This window comes from Nipponia nippon, unplaced genomic scaffold (genome assembly GCF_047370975.1).
Source record: "Nipponia nippon isolate SJK-2023a ecotype South Korea unplaced genomic scaffold, ASM4737097v1 scaffold_5, whole genome shotgun sequence".
Lineage (NCBI taxonomy): Eukaryota > Metazoa > Chordata > Aves > Pelecaniformes > Threskiornithidae > Nipponia > Nipponia nippon.
This window is the reverse complement of record NW_028262369.1, coordinates 33,673,870-33,686,086: the sequence shown is the minus strand read 5'-3', so window position 1 is coordinate 33,686,086 and position 12,217 is coordinate 33,673,870. Positions and strand designations below refer to the sequence as shown.

The following is a 12,217-nucleotide window of genomic DNA, read 5'->3' as shown; positions in this document are numbered from 1 at the left end:
CATGATAACTACATTTTACATGCACATGGCATATTTTACAGCAAAAATCTCAAGAGGACTTTACACAAATCTCACCCAGCAGTCTTCCCAAATAACTGAGCACACATTACCTGTGCATTTTGTAGATGGGGAAAATGAGGTATAGATGTATAGCCCTTGAAGTTCCTCTGTGGAGTTATGTCCACTGTTTAAATCCTCCTTTCCACTGCTGTGTCATATACAGTAATCACACCAGCTTCTATACTGTTCCCAGCTGCATAGGATTGTATTTCTTCCACTTGCCATAAATGAGCTATAATTGGAGTATTTTTGATTCTTCCTCTTCCAATTTTTTGCAGGAAATTATCAATTCTAAGTCCTCATAAGCCCAGGCGCGAATAGCTTTTCAAACCTGGGGGTCAGGACATTTTGCTAAAGGAAGAGAGTTATACCTTGGTCCCATCCTTCCACACGATCTCCAAGTTGGTGCCATTACCACTGCAATGCTCTTGTACCTCCTTTGTGGTTCAACAGTCAGAGCTGGTCATTAATGTCTGTGTACAGTTTACATGACAGTGAATGAGTGCACTGAACTGTTTCTGGCTTGTCAGGTCATGTTTAAAAGTTACACAGTAAAATGGAACAGGAGGTGCCTGTTCAGTGAGTGTCTGACCTAATGGAATCGGGAGAGTAGAACAAGCTTTCATGAAAATGAAAATGCATTATAAATCATAGTATGCCACTAATCTAGATATCAGGAAGAGGAGCATGTAAGTGTATCTGCTACTCAGCACCAGAACTGAAGAGGGGCAAAGGGTTAACCGTATACCCAAAGTGCTAATTTCTAACAAGAATACAATAAACTGGGAGGTAAAGCCTGTCTGAAGGTGTGCCTGGGTGGCCCTCCATGAAACAGTATCTTGCAGCATTTAAGACCAGTAACGTTAGATTACAGAACACACAGAGTGTTATCTTATAGTTTCTTTGCAAAAAAAAAGGCAACCAAACTGAACTGGTTGGTCACCAGTTCCTTGGAAGGCCATTTTGGTTCATGATCATTTTGCTCTACTGATCTTCTTCCCTAAGGCTGTCTATCAGAATTTTATTTTCATCGTTAACCATAAAGAATGGCATTCCAGTACCTTCCAGGTGAGTAACAGGCTTGTTGAATTCCAGAGGCTCCAAATCAGACGCACAACATGCGGAGAGCAGTCATCTCCTGCACTGTGGCACCGGCCTGATCCTGTAGTATACCGAGGAGGCGACGGTATTCACTGGCTCTGTAGAGCGCTAGCAACCTAAACCCATCTTTGACAACGAGGGCCTGTATTGGGTCTGGCTGAGATGGAGTTAATTTTCCCCACAGCAGTGCTGTGCTTTGTATTGCTAGCTAGAAAGGTGCTGATAACACACCGGTGTTTGGGCTACTGCTGAGCAGTGCTGGCGCAGCATCAAGGCTGTCTCTCCAACATTTCCCCTCCTCACCAGTAGGCTTGGGGTGGGCAAGATCTTGGGAGGGGACACAGCCAGGACAGCTGACCCAAACTGACCAAAGGGATATTCCGTACCATATGATGTCCACTCAGCAATAAAAGCGACGAGAAAGGAGGAGGAAGGGGGGGGGAATTTGTTATTTACAGTGTTTGTCTTCTGGAGCAACTGCTACATGTACTGAAGCCCTGCGTCCCGTAAGTGGCTGGACATTGCCTGCTGATGGGAAGTAGAGAATAAAATCTTTGTTTTCCTTTTTTTTTCCCCTATCTCATTTTCTCCCACCCCATCCTGCTGAGGAGGGGAGTGATAAAGCAGCTTGGTGGCAGCTGGCATCCAGCCAAGGTGAACCCACCACAGAGCCTCAGTACTTCAAGATCAAACCCTGTGGTTCTCCATGGCAGCGCCTCGTTCATGCCATTACAAATATAGTTAGCGTGTCTCCAGGTGTAAACTCGGTGGGTTTACTAGCAATGAGGAGAAGTTATGATGACATACAATTACACTTAGTATCAGCTACATGTATATAGGAATCAAATGACAAAAATCAGCATGCTGTGAGGCTCAGCTTAAAACTCTAAAGCTGAAAAGACGACATAACCTAGGTTTGAGTGATAATCTCAATCCCCTTTGGAAATGTTTTGGCCCTTAGCATTTGAAGGGGGTATTTTACTTAAGTAAGTACCTTGTTTTTTTTAATTTTGAAGGTAGTAAGTGGTTGCAGGCTGAGCTTTTTTTTCCTATGAGAATAGCTAATGAATGATGAAGTGCTTTTTTAATTAAAGACAAAATAACTAAACTATAAAGTTGCGTAACGATGCAACCAGTAAGCTTTGTATCTCCATCTATCTTCCCCAAATGACAAAGTCCCTTTTCTTTCACATATGTGGATTGTAATCCCGAGCTAATGATATGGGTAGAAATGTTTGTGCCTTTGTGAGCCAAGGTTCCTAATGCAGTATTTACATGCATTTCCCTTTAAGCTTTCATCTGCCACTTTGATGAATTACCTAGCAAAAGGCTCTAAGGTGAACTAGCTGCTCCACCATCATGCTTGGGAAAGCAAGATGAAGTGCTAATGAGGTTAAAGGAAATGTAGTCAGCACCAATGTTAACTCACATGGGTTTGAATATCCACCTAGCAAGACATTTTCACCTAAACAATCTCTGCTGGTTTCTGGCCTACTGAGCTACAGCTTACTTGTTTCTTTTAAAAGTCTGCCAAGGAATCCATAAATTGTTAGGAAACAAGGGCGACCATCAGTGGAGCTGTGGAAACGGGGAGGGGGGGGTGAGGGAGGGGATGCCAACATTTGCTAGATGATAAACGTTCTCTCTCTCTCACCCCCCCCACCCCATCCCTGTCCCAGATCTTCTTTGAAAACTGTTCCTTCTGGGAAAAAGTCTTTAGACTGAAACATTCAGGTATTGCCCAGCTACTTCTTGAATGATGCATGGGGGCTGAGCCCATGTAGCTGCTCCGGGCAAGTCATTTTCAGTCACCTCACTCAGGTTCTTTCAGTCAAAATCTACAAAACTCACACCTAAAAATTGTCAGAGGTATTCACAGCCAACAGCCACAACATTCTGGTACCAGCTGTTTATAATGCTTTGACAATATTGAAAGCAAGGGGAAAAAAAGCTATTGGCTGTAATATCATCTCATTGGGAGGCAGTGGTTGCACCAGAAATGTCATCTATTTAAGCAATAATAACAGAGGCACAAGGCAGTTCTTTGGGATTGATGACCAGCTGGGAAAAGTTGATGGCCTGAGAATAACCAGGGGCCATTAAGCCAGAAGAACATTAACGCCACAGAAGGCTCTCTGTTACGGTAATTATTACAGTGATATTTGGACCAAAAAAAAAAAAAAAAAAAAAAAAAGCAAATCCATGACATGAGAGTTATATTTTATGCAGGCGATGCAACACTTTTACTTACTTCATGAGCCTTGCTTCAAAATGCCCAGAAAAGGGACAGGGTGAGAGGTAGGTGAGTTTTATGGCATCTGTATTAATTATCTTGAAATGTAACGTATAATGCATGTAAAAGCTCCTGACATTTAATGGTACCCATTGTCAAAAGGCACCCACATTTTCACGTGTACCTGAACTGCATATACAGCACCTTGCACGACACGGCAGAGCCTGTGGCTCCTTCTACAACACGAGTCAGTCCTATCAATACTTAGGGCACTTAGCGAACGAGCCAAGTATCAGCCAAATAAATGGCCCAAATTACCTCTCAGTTCCAGTCACCCAAAAATACATATGGGGAGAAAGAGAAAAGAGGTTACAAGACAGCAAGCTCACAGTGCTAGAACCCCAGAAGATGGCAAAATCAGCTGGTGCTTTTCTGGGATAGATGGGCTATCCCAAGGGAATGAAGGGAGCAGGGGAAGCTTGCTAGCTTCTGGTGAACCCTGTAACAGCACCTCAGGGGCCATAAATGAGCGCAGCCTTGCACTGCTCTAAGTATCATGGGCCAAACTGACTCCTGCCAACTTTCACTGACATAGATCATAGCCCAGTAAGTACTGTTGCTCTATCATGTAAGTCTGATTTGTTTAATACCAACCAACAGGCAAACAGAAACAAAAAACAATGCCACACTTGTTTCTGTATTTTCCAATTTCAGGCAACATCTGCTCTATTATTATTGACTTTAAAATCTATGTTGTCCAATGATAGAAAAAAGTTATTTTTCAGACACTTTATTGCTCAAAAAAAAAAAAAATCAATGGAAAAATGTTATTCCTGATTCAAAATATGTGACTCAGATATAATTATTTTCTTTGTGATGAAATCAAATGATCAATTGGGTTTTTTTGCTTATAAAAGTCTTTTGATTTTAAAGCCAAGATTTAGAAAACAAGACAATTCCCTCCGGTAAAATCAGGACCACTGGAAAACACGCTTCTTCCTATACTGAGTACTTAATGACCTATTTTCAAGACCCCTGGGTTCAGATCACTCCATTACCAGTAGTGTAAAAGTTTCCCTTCTATAAATAAAAACTAGAGTATTTAAAAAAATAGAGTATTTTATCTTGGCAATGATGACCTGGCCAACAAAAAAAAAAAAAAAAAAAAAAAATGATGATGATCTTCTGGAGCAAACACCAGCTCATTACTGAGTTCAGCAGCAAAAGACCACCTGTCAGTTCATCAACATCAGCATTCCTCATAGCTACATCTGGAAATATTACAGATGACTTCAACATGTATTGGGAGAGAGCAAGAGAGACCGAGAAAGGTTAAAGAATATCCAAATTCCTTTTGGATGAATGACCTTTAACTAAGTATTTGAGACTGAAAGTGCAAAATATCAATAAGGTGCTTGACAGCTATGTTTTTCTCTTGCACTGCAACACCTCTACAGCATTTTGTTGGCCAGTGCCAGCACACTTGTCTTCTGTCTGGTCTGGAATGAGAAGCTATAGGGTTTCTCCACTCTATATTAACTACCTGAACTGTATCACTGAACCAACAACGTCCTCTGCAAGAGCTCCCAAATTGACCGCTAAAGTAAAAGCGGTGGTAGAAATAAGAAAACTGATGTACAGCAAAGCAAAACTGTTTCCATTTTCAGTTGAATTAATTCAGTATAGGGCTATAGTCGTGGTTAAAAAAGCACACATAAACACTACAAGAGACAGTCTTACTAGTTCAGGAGAAAGCAAGCTTTTTCCAGAGCAGTCTAGCTTTCTCTTTTTGTTATAAAGCAGACAGATAATTTAATTGGTAGGAGTCTCCCCTACCTAGGGCCCGTTGTGCCTGGCCTAAGCACAACAGCTAGCTTGTGACACTCACCGGATGTTACCTCAGTATTTGCTTTTTGTGTTCCTTGCCTTGTGCACAGAACTCAATCAGCATTTCATGCATGCTGTTAATGAACCCTGTGTTCACCCCCATGTTCAATGTAATTTATTACTTATGGCTTATTCTTGATAGCTGGGTCGTCAGCCACTGGCAACAACAATGAGTAATTAATGCATTGCCAGTAACATCATATTTTGTCCTGGCAGCTTCATTTCTAACTTTCTACTTTCTTGTAGCCTTGAGCAGCTTTGAGGTTTCTCACAAGCTGCTGGCTTGGGACCACTGCTCCACTAGTCTGGCTGCTCCTTCCCAGTTCTCCTCTCGCGGAGGCTTCGAGGACAACGCCCCTGTCACCGTGGGCACCCCAGCCTCTGCAGGAGCTCCAGGCATCCCCAGCCCATTGCTGGCACACCACAAATGGCTGCTCCAGCTCTTGTGAACCCCTGTCACTCAGCACTGCTCCAGGTATAAAGCTTCTCTTGCCATCAGGTCTGTCCCTCATGAGCAAGCTGTACATATTTTTTCTATCAGTATGCCTCCTTCCTTAATATTTTTCCTAGACGACTGATGATTTTAAGGCCAAATCTGCTTTTCTTTGAGAAATTCCCAACAACCACCTTAAAGTAGAATAGAAACCATGAAGCTTCACATTTGCAAAGGAACTTCTGTTCTGTAAGTCAACGCAGCAAGCTGTGGGGCCCAAACTGTCTCATTAGTGAAGTACACTTCTGTGCACTTCAGAAGTGATTTCCACAATGCAAGTACTCTGGGAAACATGGTCCTGTGAAAATAATGCAAGTTCCTTGATAATATTTGCTTTGTAATATCTTGATGATAGAACAGTGCTTTCACAATAATAAGAACTAAAAATGAAAAAACATACAAGCACGAAGAGTTTTCTTTGCTATTTTTCAAGTACCATCTATCTGACACGCTACGCAATAAGGCCCTCAAACTCGTCTTCTGTGAACAGTAAAAATTATTCAGATGCACACTGAGAGATTTTAGGTAACACTTCTGTCTATAAAAAGCTGGAACAAAAAACCAGACTGAAACACTTAAAGCGTGAAGAGAGTTTTGAACTTCAACTTGCTGTGGCACACACCCTTTTCAAGTCTCTGGGAGTCTGATTTTGTGGTGCCAAGTTCTGATCTAAGAGATGATTTTGCTTTGACCATGACATTTTCACACGTATGTTCAGATAGGGAGTGTAGCTTAATTTCTACATTATGTGTGCCAGCTCGGACTTTCCCCTCAAGTTTCATAAATTTTCATTCTTTTTAACCCTTAGGCTAGCAGGTACGGAGAACACTTAAAGAAGGGGGGGAAAAAAAAAATCCTCTGAGCAAATACATTTATGTTTTTTGTTGAACTAGACTTTTGGAACATTAGAGAATCTGCCATGAAAACAACCTGCATTATCCACAGAACTAAAAGCCCTGATTGCCTGGAAAATTGTATCCCAGTGACTGATATCACACAAGTAAACAGAAAGGGTTAGGAGATACCACTTGCCCAACATTGTTAATCCTTATGCAAATCCAAATAACAAGCATTTGCAGCAAAACTTTGCAATTCAAAAAAGGTCTGGCAAGTCTGTTCATAAAGATAAATGCATGTCTGTTTAAAAAGATAAAAGATAAAACAAATGAATTTCTTATTACTTCTCTTTGTTTCTTGGGCTGTGGAGCTTGAATATGCAAATGTTGTGGAAACATTAGCATCTTCATTTCCCATTGATTCTTCAGAGTTAATTATATAACTGGACTCTGCCTTCAGATATTTGATAAGTAGAAACAGTGAAATAGCCAAACTTCAGCAAATGCATTCATCACACTAGTGATCACAGCGCCCTAGGTTTTATTCCTCCAAGGAATGGAATATTTTGTTTTCCATGATACTATACTAATGGGCATCAGCAAAACCTGTAGCAAAAATACATAATAATTCTATTTTCAAAAGGTCCTTAGACATACCTAATTCAATTTCAAAACATGAGGCTATATTATGAAAAGAAAAATAGAAAAACAAATGCACTCCATAAAGCTTTCACTGGGATAATTTTCTCAGAAAAAGTACCATTAAGCACATTAGTCAATGAAGAGTCTTCTGCTCGTGTGAAGTGTTTTCCGGCACATTAACTCTTTTTCAGGGGACTGCCTGCTAGTCAAAGCTTCCATTAGATTAATTAAAATATGGCTCCTCTCGCTGGAAAGAAAAGGCATGAGTTTGGTTACAGGACATTGACCACCTATAGAAACGGAGCCCTTTCTAGTTACATAAAATACAAGCAGAAGCAGCACAGGAGACTGAACAACAAGATAACTTTTAGTATATGGAGTGCATTTCTCTTCTTATTTAGAAGCATGATTACCAGGTGCTGCTGTTTTCCCCTAAGCCACCTGAAGTGAATAGAAGGTGCAGCCTTGCAAATTGTCAGCACATATAAAGCTAAGATTTAGAGAGTAGTTTCCATCCTGCATCCTATAAATGTGTCCCATGAGGAAGATTAGTATCAATCATAGGCTTATTGGAGAGGGAGATGGGATACAATGATAACCTGAAGCTATCAACTAGAGTAATGGTCTAAGAAGAAAAAGCAATCAGAGAAAGAAAAGAATATCCTCAATGAAAGACAGAACCGGAAAATCAGGCAGGAATGTATCATGTTGATGAACATGAGCTGCTATACAAGAGAGAGAATCATATGAACAATATACAGGCTCTAAAGAAATGGTTATTGCCTAATGTTTATCTTAAAAGGAGTGCAAATAGACATCCATATTACATCAAACTGCTTTACTTTTGTTCTGCAGCTACAGTACTTGCACTAAAATGCAATAAAGCCACGAACGTGGTGTCTTAACTATGCAAATTGTTATCACTGAAGTGTCAGAAAAGCAGGAATTATGTCAGTGGTCTATAGAAAAGGTATCGGACAGTCTGGATTTTTGCTTCAGAAAGTTTTCACTTCTCTCGTCTGCTTTGGTATGTTTTGGCAACTCTTTCCAGTTTAAATGCTTCATGGAAATACGCCCTCAGCTGCTCTCTCTGCACCTGTCATGGCTGTGCAAGATTTTTTTTGAGCTTCAAGTTTTACAGGGTCACTTTTTTTTATCTAACCTAGCTTCACAGCTAAGCATCACTGATCCTTGAAGTCTGTGCCTACTTTTTCAAATTCAAGCACTTGTTGCTTTCTCTGACACTATTTGGCTCATCCAAATGCATCTAAACCCTCACTACGACCATTACTGCTACAAGGCAATAATAATGTGATAGCAATTCCAAGGACCCAGGCAAGCCTTTCCAATGGCACCCAGTTTTAACATGACAAATTCAACACAGCACACAGAGTCCCTAGAACAGGCCAGATGAAATTTAAGACCCAATGTCTGATTAGAAAGAGTTAATGACCCCATAGAGAATTTTCTCTAAAATATATTTTGTCTTGTATTTTTTCATCTTGTTGAAGTAGACTGAAATAAAAAAATAAGCCTCCTCATTCCTTTGCAAGGTCTTTGTTCAAAAATTTTGTTCAAAGGTCTTTGTTTCAAAAGCTGTCAAAAATGTTCAGCCTCACAGTGTTCTCTAAGGCCTTTCGATTTTCATGTGGCTAGCTCCATGTAATCTTCATCAGCTTATTTTATATTAACCCAGACTGCTCTATATGCTCTTAGCTTCTATCCCTCTGAGTTAATAGCACATCAGAAATTAGGGAATGAAAGAAGATTAAAAATCTTTTTTTTTTTTTTTTTTTTTTTCCCCAGAAGATACTGCATCTGAGTTTAAGATGTTTTTCTGAGGATATATCAGGTTCAACAATACCCAAAGTTGTACCGCCTCTGCAGCAGGATCCCAAGGTAGCCTCCATAATCACCGGCATATTGACACTAAAGACAGATGCTGGAAACAGGTACTGGCAGCAAAACTGGTCAAAACATCCATTTCATTCAATAGCCACAGGATGCAGAAAGTCATTGGGAATTTCTCCCATGCACATATGTAGAAAAGAAAAAGAGTGTCTTTTGGGCTAAAATGTTTGTATATTCAGTTTTGGACTAAAACCAGATGAAAAGAAAACATCTTGAAGACAGATGTTTAAAAATCTGTATCTGCAACTATGTCTCACTATAATTTTAATTGGTTTTGGGCTACAACTAAACTTGAAAAATAATCCTTTGAATTCAGGCATCAGCTCTTCGGGTCTTTTTTTTTTTAAAAAAGGTCTCAAGCATTCCACACATGTCTCTGCAATTGTTTACTATTATCACAGTCCTGATCAGGAGACAAAAATAAACAAATAAGCATATTTATCTGGTTAGGGTATTTGTATCAAATTTATTTGTCAGTGTGCAGGTTAATAGGAAATTAAACACTCAGTGGATGGAAACATTTAGCACTGAAATGCACCTACCACCAAGGGTTAATTAGACAATCGAGTACAAGAGATGGCACTCTGTCTGCCAACCTGGCATTGCTTCTCCAAAGAGATGCTCTTCAATTTATAGCAGAAAGTCGAAACTATCATCTTCTGAATTAAGTTAGGGGTAAATAAGTTCGGGTGAAAAGGATAAGGTTAACTGGAATCTCTGGAGGAACGAGAGAAAAAGGCTGGCTGGAGAGAAAGGAAGGTCTCTCTCAGAGAAAAGTACCCTGAGCTGCAGGGCAAATAAGAAGTGGGAGTCCTTGAAAAACTGAGCCAGGAAAGAGCTGATAGCAAGTCAGCTAATTACAGGGAGAGAGGGGGTTTGACCTTGCTAGAAGTAGAGTTAACTCTGTTTCCGTATCTATGTATAATTGTGCCATCTCTTGTGGCTGTGGCACATAAATGCTTTTATTTATGTTTACTGTTAACTGATTTGAGTGCAGTATGATTCCCAGGCACTTGGCTAACACTCTTCAGTAATATTCCTTCCTTAACGATGTAGCTTATCTATAACCGGGGAAATGATACAACTTAAATCCACAGTTACCCAACGCATTTAGTCGAGGAATTTGAAGTGTAGAAGGGTGTGCCACAGGGAGGATGCAAGAGGTAGGTTTAAGAACAGATGACACAGAAATCAGGAAAGAAGGAATCATCTTTTAGTGAGCAGCAGCAGAGATAAAACCTCCCTGCAAAGAGGTGAAATGCAGAGTACCAGAGTCCCAGAGGATTTGTGGGTGCTTTATACACTCCATCTGCTTTTTATTTTACATTACTAGTCCTAAATTGTACTCCTTGGATGTGAGGTGTGTGTCATTTGAAGTGCATTTTACCTGGCAGTGACATTAAACAATTCCTGCTCACTTCTTCCTGGGTTGGAAGGGGAGTATATTTCACTGGATCACTCCTTGGATCCATTTCACAATGGGAACAAGAGGCAAAGAGAAGTAAAAACAAGGCAGGAAAGAAAAAAAGAAGATAGGTGGATGGCACTGCTTTCTTCAGTGACACTGAATGTATATAAAATTCAGCCCAAAATGCTGCGATAAGATGGGTGACGGTGGTGGTGGTCAAGGAAGAATGAAAAGGAGAACACAGCAGCATGACCAAGAAGTGCTAGGCTGCAGAGGTCTTTCAAAGTATCTCTTAATCTTTCATTGCTTCAAATCACCATTACTGAATGCCTTGACATCTAACTGATACCTGTCAGCAGGAAATTTTAAATTCTGCAACCAGAGCTTGCTTTTCAGGTCTCTGTACCACGCCTGGCTGCAGCCTGGGATTCTTGTTTCACGTGAATGAACCTCTGTCAAACAGTTTCTTCAGAGCAACAGGCATATTCTAAAGTAGTTTTTCTGCACTGGACATTTAAGTCATCTTTCCAGCTTTACTGCCCCAAATAATGCCCACCCACCTAAACAGCATTTCTGACAAACCTAGACCTCTCTAGAGCCACAATTTCAACTCTCAGGAGAGACGGCAGGGTATTTTCTTCTTGTAAGGGATAAATACTGAAGTGTCGACAGTGTTTTGTATCAGAATCTTTCAGCAAAGAATTAAAAAGAAGACAACCAGCTACTCATCAGGTGTAACTGCTTCACTCCACTGAACAAAGATGCGACCAGGTGGTTCATCCTGTCTTTACTGCATGGCCCTTGGGTAGCCCTCAGGAGCTGCTTCACGCTGCAGCAGAATGGGCCAGGAGACTCTGCCCAAACCCCACTGCCTCACTGGCAGGGCGAGGTGGTATCAGCCTTTCTGCTGCCCACATGCCCACATGTATCAGGTGGTTTTTGGAGCTGCCTGCCGTTTCACACTCTTGGCACACCCTCAGAGCCCAGCAGTCGTGTCCACCTTACTGCACGTGCCCTGCGCAGGTGTAACATCCGACCCCCGCAGCCTGCAGCATCCCCGCTGTCCCTGTACCTGCACTGTCCTCTCTGATCCCCCACCGTGCCCACAGAAGGCCACCTGCAGCCCCACTGCCTTTCACGCTGATCTCGCAGGGCTGGCATGCTGTGACAAATACATCTGCAGAGGACAGGGCAGGGCAGAAGGGACACGGCCCAGAGAGGCAAACACGGTGACAATCTGCCAGGAGATGGCATGAGAGCATAATCCTGGCTCAGCCTGCCCGGTCGCAGGCACAGCGAGACCACAAGTGTCCACACCGCTCTCAGGGGAGAGCCCTTGAGGACAGCGGGCACCCTGATATCCTCAAAACCAGTGTGAACGAAGTGGGAACACCTTGAGCACGGCAGTGTCTGCACTGTGTCAGGCCTGCCTACTTCCCAGAGTTGTGCATCCAAGGAGAAAACAACACATCTTCCTAGGAGAAACTGTTGCTCCTGTTAGCACGGTACAGCCGGGAGGAGCCTCCATCCTGGAAATCCACATTTGAAGAAACGAGCAGCCACACTCCACTGACATGTCACCATTTAATTACAGCTGGAATGTGGCTCAAATCTTTCCCTTTCTGTCATGTGTTCTGCTTCCCAAA

The 12,217-nt window shown here is 41.6% G+C and overlaps 1 protein-coding gene across 2 annotated transcripts in view; it reads right to left on the bottom strand.

The window, feature by feature from the left end:
• ST6GALNAC5 (ST6 N-acetylgalactosaminide alpha-2,6-sialyltransferase 5) overlaps nucleotides 1-12,217 on the bottom strand; it is a 73,619-nt gene that overhangs the window by 14,113 nt on the left and 47,289 nt on the right. The window lies entirely within an intron of this gene.